Below are 13,391 nucleotides of genomic sequence, written 5' to 3' on the forward strand. Positions count from 1 at the left end.
ATTTTTATAAATGAAAATTATTTACACCAAGAATAAAGATTCTTGTAATAGCAAGATTAAGTGTTAGAGGTATGTATCAGAGCAGAGTAATTTCTTTAGCATTTAACTTTCTTGTTTCAATCATTGTGTATCCCTCATTTTAATTCTTTTCCATCCATTGTGTCACAGTTTTGAATGCTGGCTTTTTGAGTGATTTGCAATGAGCAGAAGCATGCAAGTCCAAAACATAAAGGGCATGTGTCCATCCAGTGTCTGAGTTCTCAGTACAGAAGAGTGGAAAAGCCAACGACAAGGTAATTATTTCCCCCCTGATTCTGTGGGCTGTGATGAGATGATTAAATAAATAAACCTGGATCTAAATAAATCCCAGACAGCATCTAAGAGCTATGTAGGGATTTCAAATTAAACAGAAGAGGTCATGAATGTTAGTGCGTTGAAGGCTGATGAGTGCTCCAGTAGCTGCAGAATGGGAACTTCCTTCACATACAACATTGCAGAAGTTGTTTCAGGATCATGGAGAGCACGATTAGTGCTCTGAGCTGCAAAGTGCTCCTTGTTAGAAGAATTCATCTTTTATGAAATAGACTTAATTGCAGCTATCTTCAAACAAATTGAAAAATAACCAGAAGGTGAGTAAGTGAAAGATTCATTCTATAATCTCAGTGAGACAGAGCCCAGAGCAAATGAAGGCCTTTAACAAGGGGTAATGACTGTACCTGAGAAAATACCTGGTTCTGTTTTAGAATTATTAATTTTGTTGAGGAAGGGAAGAAATGAATCGACACACATTTTGATGAGGATGTAAAACTAATGCTGAAAACTTGCTAAAATAAAACAGAAAAACCTCGACCAGCCCAAATATAATTTATCACTTGGCTGAATGGGATTTATTTACCCTACCTCCCCACATTTTCCAGGGTTGGAAGATGGACATGACTTTCCAATATATTCCCTCTGCACACTCTGTTCCCCAGCTCTTGAACTGTGGAGTCCCATATTTTTGGCAGGAGAAGGATCAGATAATGAACCCTGATTGTAGCTGAAGCAATATTATAGAGCATGTGAATTTTCAGTATTCTGTTTGAAAGGCACCAGGCAGTAGGTGCTGCACCCAAAGCTGCTGATCAGATGGGACTTTGTGAGAGAGACAATTATGCTTCTCTTACAGGATCCAGGTATCATGGATCACTGAGGAGAGGATATTTTGGAGAGAGAGACACTTGCAGTCCTTTAAACTTCACTGCAGTTTTCCATCCTAAATCCATAGGATTTTTTTTTTTTCCCTGGGTCCCCCAGGTGGATAGATGGTGACATTCCAGGTCACATAAGAGATGGTGAGAACTGACCGTTAGCTCTTCCTGTACTTCATGATGAGAGACCTCCATAAATTCAGCCAAAAGTGACTTTCATTTTTATACAGTAAGCTACCATTATCATCCACAGGGTCAGAGAAGCAATGCAGTCCTATTGCACAATAAGCGCATATCATACCCATGAAAAAAGGGATCTCCTCCACCATTCCAGCCTCCCTGTTTTAAAGCCTAAGGCAGTGCTGCATGGATAACTGGACTAACATACCATGTGTAGGATATAGTTTTAATGCAGAACAGGACAAGGCTGGGATGGAATAGGACTACTGCCTTCTTCTGTCAGTGCTTCTTCACTTATGTAGGTCCAGTGCTGAAAATCCTAACTGTTCATAATAAGGAAATAGAGGCACATTGGCCCTGAACCTTAAATCAGTGTGCTGGGCTTTGATAGAGTCGAGCATATTTGACTTAAAATCCAGTACTAAATTAAGATTAATTCCTATCGTCCCTAAATCTTTCTCATCCCTAGGTCTTTGTCAATGGTTCACCGTATCCCAGATTATCTTGACTATTTGAATACTGGAGTTTGAAATTATTTTCTTTAAACAAGCTTATTATTTAATATCTTTCCAATCTGTATCTCTTAATTTCACTTGGCACCATTTGCATTATTTGTCCTTACCTGTGTTTACCTCAACTTCTAATTTTTACCTGCATATTTCATTAAAAATGTCTTTAACACACATCCAGTTTATTAATATGTAAAACACATCTTATAGCTTACTAAATATTTTCCCCACTCCCAGTTTAATACATTGACCCCTGTTTTACAATCAGCTGTCAATCCACATAAAAGCATTTCTATGCAAGTCAACTGAAAATAACTTTGAACAAGCTTTCGAGAGGCATTGTATCAAATACTTTGCTTGTCTCCAAATACATTATCTTTACTTGATTCACTTTGTCATTTAATCAAAAAAGGCAAATAGTAGGATCTATCATTAGGAAACACTCAATATACTTCATTACTTTTTGGTAGGGGAGGGGGAGAGAATGATCTGGATTCTTTTTCATAACATTCCTATAGTGATTTATAGAGCAGCATTTCCATTTTTATTTTGCTTCTTCCATTCCAAATCTGCTCCTATTACTTGTAGTGTTTAATGCTAGATTGACCCGTGCTGTCAAGGGATGATAGAAGAGCAGAAAACTTCCCCAAAACTAATCCCTCTGCTGAACTACAGCTAAGTTTACAGCATATTCTGTTGTGAATGGTATAACAAAGTCAATGTTGTGTTGTTTGTGGAGCTTCGCTCACATTGTCTTTTAGAGAAGAACCAGACCTTCTGGCAAAATGTGTTGTTTCCTGCAGTAGAAGCCTACATGTGACTGTTTAACATGAGGAAGCTGGCATGCAGAAACAGCAACCACACAGTCTTGACAAAGTGTAGATTTGGACCCAGTGCCAAGGCAGAACTAAAGATGACAGGAGACCTACATCTTGCTAAAGCCTTCTTCTGAGATCCTGACATCTTCCTTCTGATCTGCTGTTGAGATTAGACTGTGGTTTGTCTGGAACCTCCTCTCAGTCCTTTTCACCGTGGGTGACCCCGCCAGGAGTGTGAGGCTCCAGGCGACACATAGCTCTGAGGATCATTGAGACACACACGTCTCTCCACCACTACAAGTTTTGGTCCACAGAGAGGTCTGGCAAAGTAATATACCTGACTATAGCCATGCTGTTTTGATTTTTCACTTTTCTTTGTCTTGTTTATGCTACTTCTCTTTGCCATGTTAAATTGTTCTCCTCCCTAGCAATTTTCTTTTAGCTATTTGTTTTTCCTTCTAATTACTAGAAGCAATTAGAGTAATTTGACTTTCTTCTATGGGTTTTGCAACTTGATAACAGTACCCAGTCACGTCCAGATTTAACTAAAGTTATTTTTGATATGCCTGCTCTTGGTAAGGTATGTGAGACAAGTGACACATTATTTTGTGCCACTAACAGTAGTGCCAGCATTAAGCAGGTTGGGCAATTTCATTTAGGAAACGATGCAACCATTGTTAGAGAAAGGTAATGTCTTTCATACTTTTACACGTTTTAGACTTGTGTTAAGACTGTATCAAAAATATGAAAGTATATCTAGCTACAGGGCTAACTTGTAAGTACCCTTTAAGAAGCACAAACTGGGAGAAAAATCTATTCATTTTAGACAGATTGTTGAAATAGCTGAATTCTAAGATGTGCTAAATTATTTATCTCCAAAGTGTATACTAATACACTTGAACCATGTGTCCTAATGTTTCAAAACAAATCTAACTAAATTATTAAACCTGTATAGGCTGCTGATTTCCATTCAGAATAAAAAAAAAATCAAGTCTGACATTTAAAGCTTCTCAGTAAGTCCTACAAAAAGAGGTAAGAAGAATTCAGACTTGTAAAAGAAGCTTGTTCAGTGCTTACTGAGGTGACCTATTGGTAGTGGAAGCCATTAAGAATACAAATCTTATACATGATGTTTCAGGAGTACATGCATGTTTTAATATTTTGCAAGAGTAATATTGATACTACACTTAATCTAAGCTGCCAGGAAGCTGAGAAGTGATGTCTCTTGTTGGCTTAGATCAAGTAGTAAATAATATGAACTCTATCCAAAAACCTTAATGGGTTAGGTCCTGTTGACCACACTCTGCTTCCTGCAGTCCTGAAGTTGTTTAACTGGCCCCAGAATCAGTTTGCTCCTTTGCAAAATTCCTTTTCTGCTAGCATGACAGTAGGGGAGAGGATGTGTAGTAAGAATTCTCCTTCTCCATTTTGCCAGTGCTTAGTTGTGATTTGGACTCTCTCCAGGCTTAGGACAATCTACATGTCCAGTTATGCAGGTATGTAGAAAGAGCTTAAATTGCTCAAAAAGTGGCATGCCTGATCTTAGTTCACCTGAGTGATGTACTAACTTGGATCAAAATTGGGTTAACCCAATCAAAGAAAGGTGTATTCTGACCTTGCAAATTCCTGTATGCACTAGCAGTGCAGCCCTGAGGCTGGAAAAGTCCAGCTGCTTCTACCCCCCCCCCCCCCCCCCGCCAACCCTCCAAGCCTGATTGGGTTATTTTTAGCCTCCTACCCAGGCAACCTGTGCCCCCGCTAGACCCACCAAACCCCCTGTGGACCCACTAAGCCCCATCCCTCCCCATCCTACCTGCCCACCCCTGCCCTGACCACAAGTAACTTCCACTGGTTTCTCTTTTTCTGTGACACTCCCAGGAGAAGCAGACAGCTGCATGCACAGTTTCCAGTCTACACTTTCACAGCTTAAAATAAACCATGAGTGTAGACTGTGTGCAGTGAATGGCTTTATGCACCCTCTTTGGCTAATGCAACTTACTGCATGATAAATCAGTTCTTGAGCTCCTCTGTGCTGGTTCAGAGAGTCTGACCCTGTGTAAAAAATGGCTAGTATGAAGACAAGTACAGAGGAAGATGAGCACAGAAGTATTAACTGTCCTTTCATATACACCTTGGCTGAAGCTGTGGATGTCATCTGTAACTTAACTAAGATGAGGGGAGGGTGCCACCAGGGCAGTAGCCCTGGACACTGACTTTGTTGGAGGAGAAAAGAGTGCAAAAGTAAGAGCTGGTGCCAGCCAGCTGTACTTCCAGGCCTGGGATCCCTGCTGCCCCTTCAGGCATCATTGCCCAGGGTGCAGAGCTGTCCTGCTATACCTCTGGATGCCATTCAAGATTTTCATATCTAGGCTAACTGAGCACAGATCTCTTGGGAAGGAGATTTCCTTTATTACTTTCTCATTAAGAATATAAAGACTGTGACTATGTAAAGGCTGGCACTGCATTTTTGATTTTTTACAACTTACAGAAAAATGAAATTTGATTTCTAACTTCACAAATGCTAGAATTATTATTTTTAACACAGTTATGCCATATTGCTCTTTACTATTGCTATCTATTACTAGGAATTACCATAAAATGTAATATTTATGATGTCTGGATTTAGGTGAGCCAAATTCTGTAATTAGTACTTGCGCAATCGTAGGATTCTTATAATTTCACCCAGCGAGGGGTTTTCTTTTTTTAATGTTTATCTTATTTTAGATCTCCACTTCCAGCTTTGGATTAGATTTTCTGAAGTAAGTAACAAATGCTTGTTCTGTTCAAGCACTGATGCCTTGAATTGTATCTCTGAATGAATTATAATCCATTGCAGACCATGATATAGATATGTAATATGCAGTATTCATGAAACACTAAGTAGGAAGCTGTAAACTGGGTCACAATCTGAAGTTTCCAAGGCTGCTGCCAGAAAAGCACTCTATAGCTCATGTTATAGTAATCACATCTGCAGGAGTTGTGCATAGTGAAGTTTTCATCCAAAACTCAGAGATCATATTCATCGAATTGGACAAAATTGGTGTGGGAGAAGAACCGTTCACTGCTGCTTCTATCCAAACATCTATAAACAATCAGATCTCTGTTATGAACCTTAGCAATAGGGGCAGTCACATTTTTTGTTTAGTACTGTTTTCTTGAGAAATTAGGCTACTGACTGATCAGCATTTTCTGAATAAAGTGTCTGGGGGCTTTTTTGGGGGATGGAAAAAACATTTATGGCTTTCAGTCTTTTTCTGTGAAAAAAGTTAACATTTTCCCCAAAAATACCATTTCCAACTAAGTCTATTTAGCCATACAGAGACAATAGCTTCATAATAAAGTTACCTCAGAAAATATATTTTCCAGTTATTGCACCATGGTTGCCCTTTTAGCCCGATTGAGCAACTAATTTTTTGTTTACCTCCAAGCCCCAGTTTGGTCATCTATGGCTGGATGGAAATGTAGGCACTAGGCATTATTGTTACTGCAAAATGTGTGAATACATGCTGAGATACTTATCCTGAATAGATATTTGTACAAGCTCAATTTTATGCCTAATGATTTTGTCTATTGATGTATAAGGCTAATCACTAGTCATAAAGTTAACATCACATGCAAGTTTTTGAAGCCTAAATGTCTATCATCCAATTTTCCACTCCAAACACAAATGGTAAAAATATTGAGAAATACCTGGCTTTTGTCTATTTGGAATTATATCTTGTACAGTATAAAGGTGTTTGTGATTTCAGATTGATCTGGTCAAAAGTCAAAATTTCTGTTACATGGAAAATTCCTAAATTCCAATGAGAAATTTGCATTTTGGCAAAAAAAAAGAATTTCTGAAATTCCTAGCAGAAGGAAAAATGTGCTAAAAATTGGTTGAAATGATCTGAATGTTTGATTTTTAAATTTTGAAGTGAAATTGGTCCTAAGAACCTAAGTTCTAAGCCTCCCAGGTTAGCCAGGAATCCCTAGCTCTGAGGCTGTACTTTGGTAGTTGGGTGACTAGAAGTTTGTAGAAGTTGACCCCAGAACCTTTGCAGTTTGGGAGCCCCAGCACGAAGCCTGGAAGCCTTGGGAAATCTAGCACAATGTAGGGGTCTTATGATTTCCATGCTCCTTGCTGCCAAGCTGTTCACCTTTTTTAAACCTTGCAGCAGCTACAGAGCTGGAAACCAGGAAACCATGACAACTAAGAGTTCAGCCTGGAAACTCTGAGGCCTTGGGGCAGTTCACAGGCAGAAGAACAGAGCATTAATTGTGTAAGTTCTCAGGTCCCTGACCCTGCACTAATCTGCAAGCCAGGGATACCTACAATTTCAAACCTGGGGGTCCTGGGTGCCCTGATTCTGAAACAATCCAACTTATGGTATTAGGCCCTGTATCCTGAACCCTAGGGGCATTTATACACAAACATTATACACACATAATCTGTGGAGCAGAATCAATTAATTGAGTCTGCTCCACATGCGAGCTGATGCACCTAGTGCAGCATCGCATATGTTTGTATAAATGGCGAAACACACGTCAGCCCTGAGAAAATGGTGGCGGTGCCCTTTTGAACTAAATCACCTTCGATGGTGAAGTCTAGCTCCTTGTTTGTATTTTCAGGACCATCAAAAAGATCTATCATCAAGAAACCATCATTGAATTTTGTTTTTAATCAGCTTTCTGAAATGAGAATGAAAGTAAAGTTAGATAGAATTGGAATCTATTTAATTGGGAAAAATTAGATTAAAAGTAGTTTCAGACTAAACCTGAAGCAGCATCCAGCCAATTGTTGTGGTTTTACAATCACATGTCCCTATTTTTCTTTTTTTTCCCCTTTTTTGGAAATGCTTTCTTCTCCTCTGTTGCTATGTCAAATAGCTATATTAACAACAGAGGAAATTAACTAACAAAGTTATTGTAATTGAAAATAGTGCAATTAACATTACATAATGTGCTTCCAAATGTAAAAAGTAACTTTTTTTTTAAATTTGAGAACTACTTTTGTTTCTGTCTTGCAACCCAGGTAATACTGGGTGTTCTTTGTAACAATTAGAGATAAAGGGTATATACAGATAGCAGTGTCCATTTATCCTATCTGTATTTTACCTGAATAAGAATGATAGGATTAAGATATAGGAATTCTACATAGGTTCTTCTGATACTATATATACTGAATAACTGAACTTAGTTCCATCTGCTTGATAACTTTGCTGATAAGGTAACACAAATCTGCATTGGCCTGGCAGGGAGGTCAAATTTCCCATTATTATAAATTGTTATAACTGGATTGAATGTAAAGCCGTGGTTTCATCTGCTTTGGTGAGTCCAGATAAAAGAGAAATTCTGGGTGTAGAAAACCATGGGAACAAGTCCAGAACTGAGACAGAGAGAGGAAAGAGTGAAAAGTCATGTATGATAAGCTATCTAGGAACTGTTGTCCTATATCAGGCATTCAAATAATGATTCCTATATGATCTATGTTGTCTTCTTTGGACCATGCAACTTTATTTTCTCTTACCTTTCTGCATGTTTCAGGTTTATCTTCCCTCAGATGAGTGTTTTAGGTTGCTCATCTATTGCCTAAACTTTCCGTACTCTCCATTTTTCTTGTAACCATTCTTTTAACATGTCTATCATAGTTTATTCTGCTACACGATATTGCTTAAGCCCAATCTTCAGGTGTGAAGATACCTAGGGGTGTGCAGGGCCCAGGGCATATCAACCTGTGTGGGGCCTAGAGATGGCAAGCAGCCAGAGTGCAGAGCCGATGGCATGCAGTAGCCGTGGCAGGACCTGTATAGCACTGTCCGCAGGGGCCCCCAAAGTGCAGGGCCTGGGGTGGTCACCCCAATTCACCCAACTTCCCCCCAGGGATGGCCCTGCCTATCTTTATTCACAGACATAGACCTTAACCACTTTTTTTTTTTCCTGTGTGGTATTTTGACTCCACACTTCCTTGCATGGATAGGAGAATGGATCAAAACCCAAGTTGGGTTATCACTTTGCATTAAGGATACAGGCAAAATCATTGAAGTGGTAGATAGTTCTTCAGTACCATTCCCATAATTCATCTGAGGGACACACAAGTTTTCCAACTAGTCTAGGAAAGGATTTTAGAGACATTCATCCCTGAGATCCACTACACTATGGACCTACCATTAGTATCAATATAACACAACAGCCAGCACTTTCATATTCATTTCAGTTCTCCACAACCCTGTACTTACACTATATACTTATGTGAAGCTTTAAGATCTCGGAATCCTAGCTGGTTTAGTTAGGACTCATATCCTATCAACCTCACAGGAGTAATTTTTCATTACAATGTACTATACTGAAGTCTTCCTTGTTCTTGTTCTTGTGTATCTGTTTCTATGACCGCTGGAAAATACTGAATCAATAATAAAGTTAAGACATGAATCAATGAGTCCCATTGATTCCAGTGAGCTTTGGGTCAGGATTCTAGGATTTCTCTGAAACTTGTCACTTTTTTAGAAATGGACCATTTCAGTCAACACCCTGTAAGGAGTAACCTAGAAACCTCTACTCGAAGACGAAGCAGAAGAGAATGCTATGTGAAGAATGCCCATCTGCAATGATAAGGAGGAGACAGTCCTAGATAAAGGGGGCTTGAAAACAAAAGAAGAAACAGAGTACTGGGTTAAAGGGCTCATTAAAATACTAAAAATCACACCCCTAGGTGGGGAAGAAGTATGCTAATGAAACACATATGTATGTAAATGAGATACATGGCTAAAACACAGGTATAGAGACATGCTCAGTAAAGAACTGCTTGTGTCACTCACTTATAACCAATCATTAAACAAGCACGCTTCCGAAGGCTTGAAAACTCCTGTATAAAAGATGCTTAGAAATAGTGATCTGGTGTGGTTGTTATGTGAATTATTCTGCTTGCACCTTTTATTGCTAGCAATAAACCTTCTTTGTACTTTCACCCCTGGTATCTTTATTGGCCTTTGCATACCGGGCATGATCCCAGACTTGAGCTGGGGCACAACAACCCCTTCACTTCCCCTTTCCCACACCCCCACAGCCAAGCTTCTCTTTCCCTTTGTTAAGCTGTTTGACAGCCAAAGTGTTATTCTTTCGTTTCCATTTTTCATTGCACGGTGCCATAATTATCCCATTGGATTCTTGATCTGTGACCAGTAATCTATGAGATTCCATCAAGCAGCCGTTCTTGTAAGTCATCTTCTCTATTACATTTATGAAGAATCCAACAATGTCAGTTAAAACTTTTCTTAAAGTACACAATATGTGAATGTAATGTGGGATTATATCGCAGCTCTAACAAGTAAACATCCGAATTTAGAGCAGCTAAAGCAAAGAAAAGAGCTTTATAATTGTTCACTGCAAACTAGAAGTCTGCAGGAATCCAGAAGAGAATGATAGATTTGGAGGATATTTAGAGCATATCCTTCTTACACCTGCTAAGAGTTCTAATTGTTTCATTATTGGGATAAACAATATGCCATCTCTATGTGAACACAGGCAGAGCTTATGAAATATTTCTCATTAAAACCATGCTGTACTAATAGCTATAAAATAACCATAGAGCGGCATGTTTGGGAATGAGGCTGGTTTGGATCACCACAGGAGATGCATTGATATTAGTCATTCTGCCAATGTTCACAACATTGCTCAATTTATTGATTCTATGCTGAAGGGGAAAAAAGCCAATGTATCTGTTGTTTGTTTGTTTGTTGTTTTTTGAAACAAACAAAAGAACTGCATGAATAAAAAAATCTTTTTTTCTGTTACTAGATCTGTAACATGGCTTTCTTTGCTAGCACCCTTCATGACATAAAACTCCAGGATGAAACGGTAATAAGCCAAACTAATTACACAACCTAAGATCTTAGGTTCCTGTAAATCAATATTCAGAACATTTTAGAATACATTTGAACAATGTAGATGTAAAGGTCAAGTTGCACCTTTCGTATTTCGTAGGCTCAAAATATTTAAAATTCTTTCCTCTTTAGAAGGGGGAGAAATGCATTTATTCAAATACATTTGTGATATTTTTTGTCAATTATTTATCTATACCAAATAATCATGAGGCAATTTGGTGGTTTGAATACTTTCTTGCATTTTAATTATATGAGTTTCTTTCCATCCAGCATAAGAAATACAGAGAAGTGACCTCTCAGCAGCTACTTTAAGTGGTGCTGGGTAATACATAATTTATCCATAACAATACCGACTTGCAGACACTCAGCATTGGAGTTTAATAAATAATATGGCTGGATGGATACTTTTAGAGTTCATTGTCATATCTCTCCTAAATAAGGGGCTGGTGTTTTCTACTGAATTCTAAATTTGGATAAGAATTATTCTTCATTCCCTCACTAAAAATTTGAAAATATTTTGCAAGCATGGGAGCAAGGGAAGAGTGGAAAGGGGACTTTTCTTCTATATCTAACTTTTACTCATAGTTTTCTCAGACCCAGTGTGATTCTTTCTCCCAGCTCTGAAGAGTGAAAAATGACACCCGTGTTATTCCATGCAGCATAGTTCTGATTTAACAGTGTAGGCAAGCTTAGTGATCTTGTTTGTCAGTTTTCACACCAAATAAAGTAAATGTTGCTTAGATGCTCCAAAATGATTATGTTCACCTTCAGGTCATTTCACAATAACCTGTTGCAGATTTAATTCACAAAATGCAATGTCATCTCCCATCCTTATTAAGGTAATTGACCCTCCTACTGAATTAATAATCCACAATCTGCTTGCTTAAATGTGCTTGCTACTAAATTACTCTCCTAATGTCTAAACGGTAATTTATTTTGATAGATATTTCAGTTTGTTGCTCCTCTTATTCACTTAAACCATCCTGAATTGATGGGAGATTATTGTTTACATTTATCAAAAGAGCAAAATGTGGAAGTCTCAAAATTGGCCAGGGATTTTTTTTATAATTTCTAACAAATTTTAGTCACTTTCTCTTAGCCATTCAAATATGAAATTGTAGATGAAAAACTAAGTTATTCAGATTCAAACACTCAGTGTATAGCTAATTTGACATTACAAGTTTATCGCCTCTGAAACAGATTTTTTATGTTTCCAATATCCCTTTATTTCATGTATTCTAATCAGCTATATACATTTACTTGAATTTTTAACATAATATAAAGTATACATTTTTGAAGAGGGTCTACAATTGTATTATTGTTAGATATTTTTTTCCACTTTCTAATAGAAATGATGGGCCTATATGCTTTAGACTACTATGGAAAACTTTGAATGCTTAGGCTCCCACATGCTTATGGAAGAGGTATGGTGAATATTTTCCAGTTCATGTGCTGTCTACCCTCAGCTGCTCCCATCCCAAATGAGTCTTGATAATACTGACAAAAAAAGGAATAAAGAGGAAATATATATTTTGTTGGTCCCTCATTTCCCTCATTTAAGTGGTCATTTTGCATCTGAGAACTACCTGCCTTGTTTTCCTCCAGCTTTTACCCCCTGTTATCCACTCCCTGTCCCTTAACCCCTTATGTGCTAGGGTTTGGTCGATCTTAGTGTTAAATTATACCTACATTCAGGGACGTTAGATGGGGCAAAAAAATGGCTGCATGATCTAACTTAGTTTACCCGTGTGCAGACCTTACACTTAGATCTACGTAACTAGTCGGGGCTAGACTGGGCAAAAACTTGACCAACCTGATCTCACTTACTTCACTTGCACTAAGTTAAATCAGACATGGGTTAGCCTGATCTACTAAATGTCTGTACACATTCAGAGTGTAGCCCTATGGCTGCACTTTTCCTACCTGCCTCCACACACCCTGACCAGGCTATTTTTAGCCCCTCCAGACAATCCCCACCAACCTTCCCCCATCCCCCTGTGGATGCACCGACCCTTCCCATTCTTGCAAAACCCCAGCAGACCTGTTAGCCCCCACCCCCAACTTACATAGATCATGTTCCCAGTACAGTTTCTTGCACTGGCAATGTATACACAAACAGGGCCTGCATCTTAAAGAACATATGCACATGTTTGGAGTATAGCCCTGGGATGGGAAAACCCAGCCACTCACCCTAGCCATGGACCTGTGCTTTTCCTGCCCCTCCCACCCCTCCCCACTCCCTGACCAAGCTATCTTTACCCTGCCTACTCCCCCAACACAAAGACAATTTGCTCTCCCATCCCACCAACCCCTGTCCCCTCTGGACTCACCAGCCTCCTTATCCCACCACCTCCCAAACTCTACCACCCCTTTCTGGACCTGCCAACCTTCCTGTGGACCTGGTATCTTCCCACTGATCCTGCCAATCCCCCTGCAGACCCATTAGCCCCCTCAGTCTTTCCTGCCCCTTTCCCATACTCTAATTTACTTAGATCATATTCCCAGCATTGGCAACTGTGTGTACATGCAAGGAACAGATCTACAATCATGTTGCTTAAAGTAAACTATGTAATAATAGATCAGGTCTCACAAAGGTGAGAACATGGCCTTAGATTTTATTGCCTGTCTTTGGTACTTCTGCTAATCTTAGCATGGCAAATAAATATACATTTCCTCAGAGTGTAACCAACAAAGCTAGCACAGCTATAAGCTAATTTGAAAATATGCCCCAGTTTGCTAGTTATTTAAACTAAGTTTATTCTTGTTCCCCCTCCCCACCAGGCAATAATAAAACCTGAAGCATGTTGAGGCTGTCAAACAACCACCAAATCA

General features: G+C 38.9%; 1 long non-coding RNA gene across 1 annotated transcript; it reads left to right on the forward strand.

Moving 5' to 3' along the window:
• The first annotated feature begins 3,258 nt into the window (after nucleotides 1-3,258).
• On the forward strand, nucleotides 3,259-9,643 carry LOC109280393 (uncharacterized). The gene is made up of 4 exons (XR_002086700.2): nucleotides 3,259-4,193; nucleotides 5,422-5,456; nucleotides 6,855-6,959; nucleotides 9,184-9,643. It is a non-coding gene; the product is annotated as an uncharacterized LOC109280393 (long non-coding RNA).
• Nucleotides 9,644-13,391: the final 3,748 nt, after the last annotated feature.

Source organism: Alligator mississippiensis, chromosome 1 (assembly GCF_030867095.1).
Source record: "Alligator mississippiensis isolate rAllMis1 chromosome 1, rAllMis1, whole genome shotgun sequence".
NCBI lineage: Eukaryota > Metazoa > Chordata > Crocodylia > Alligatoridae > Alligator > Alligator mississippiensis.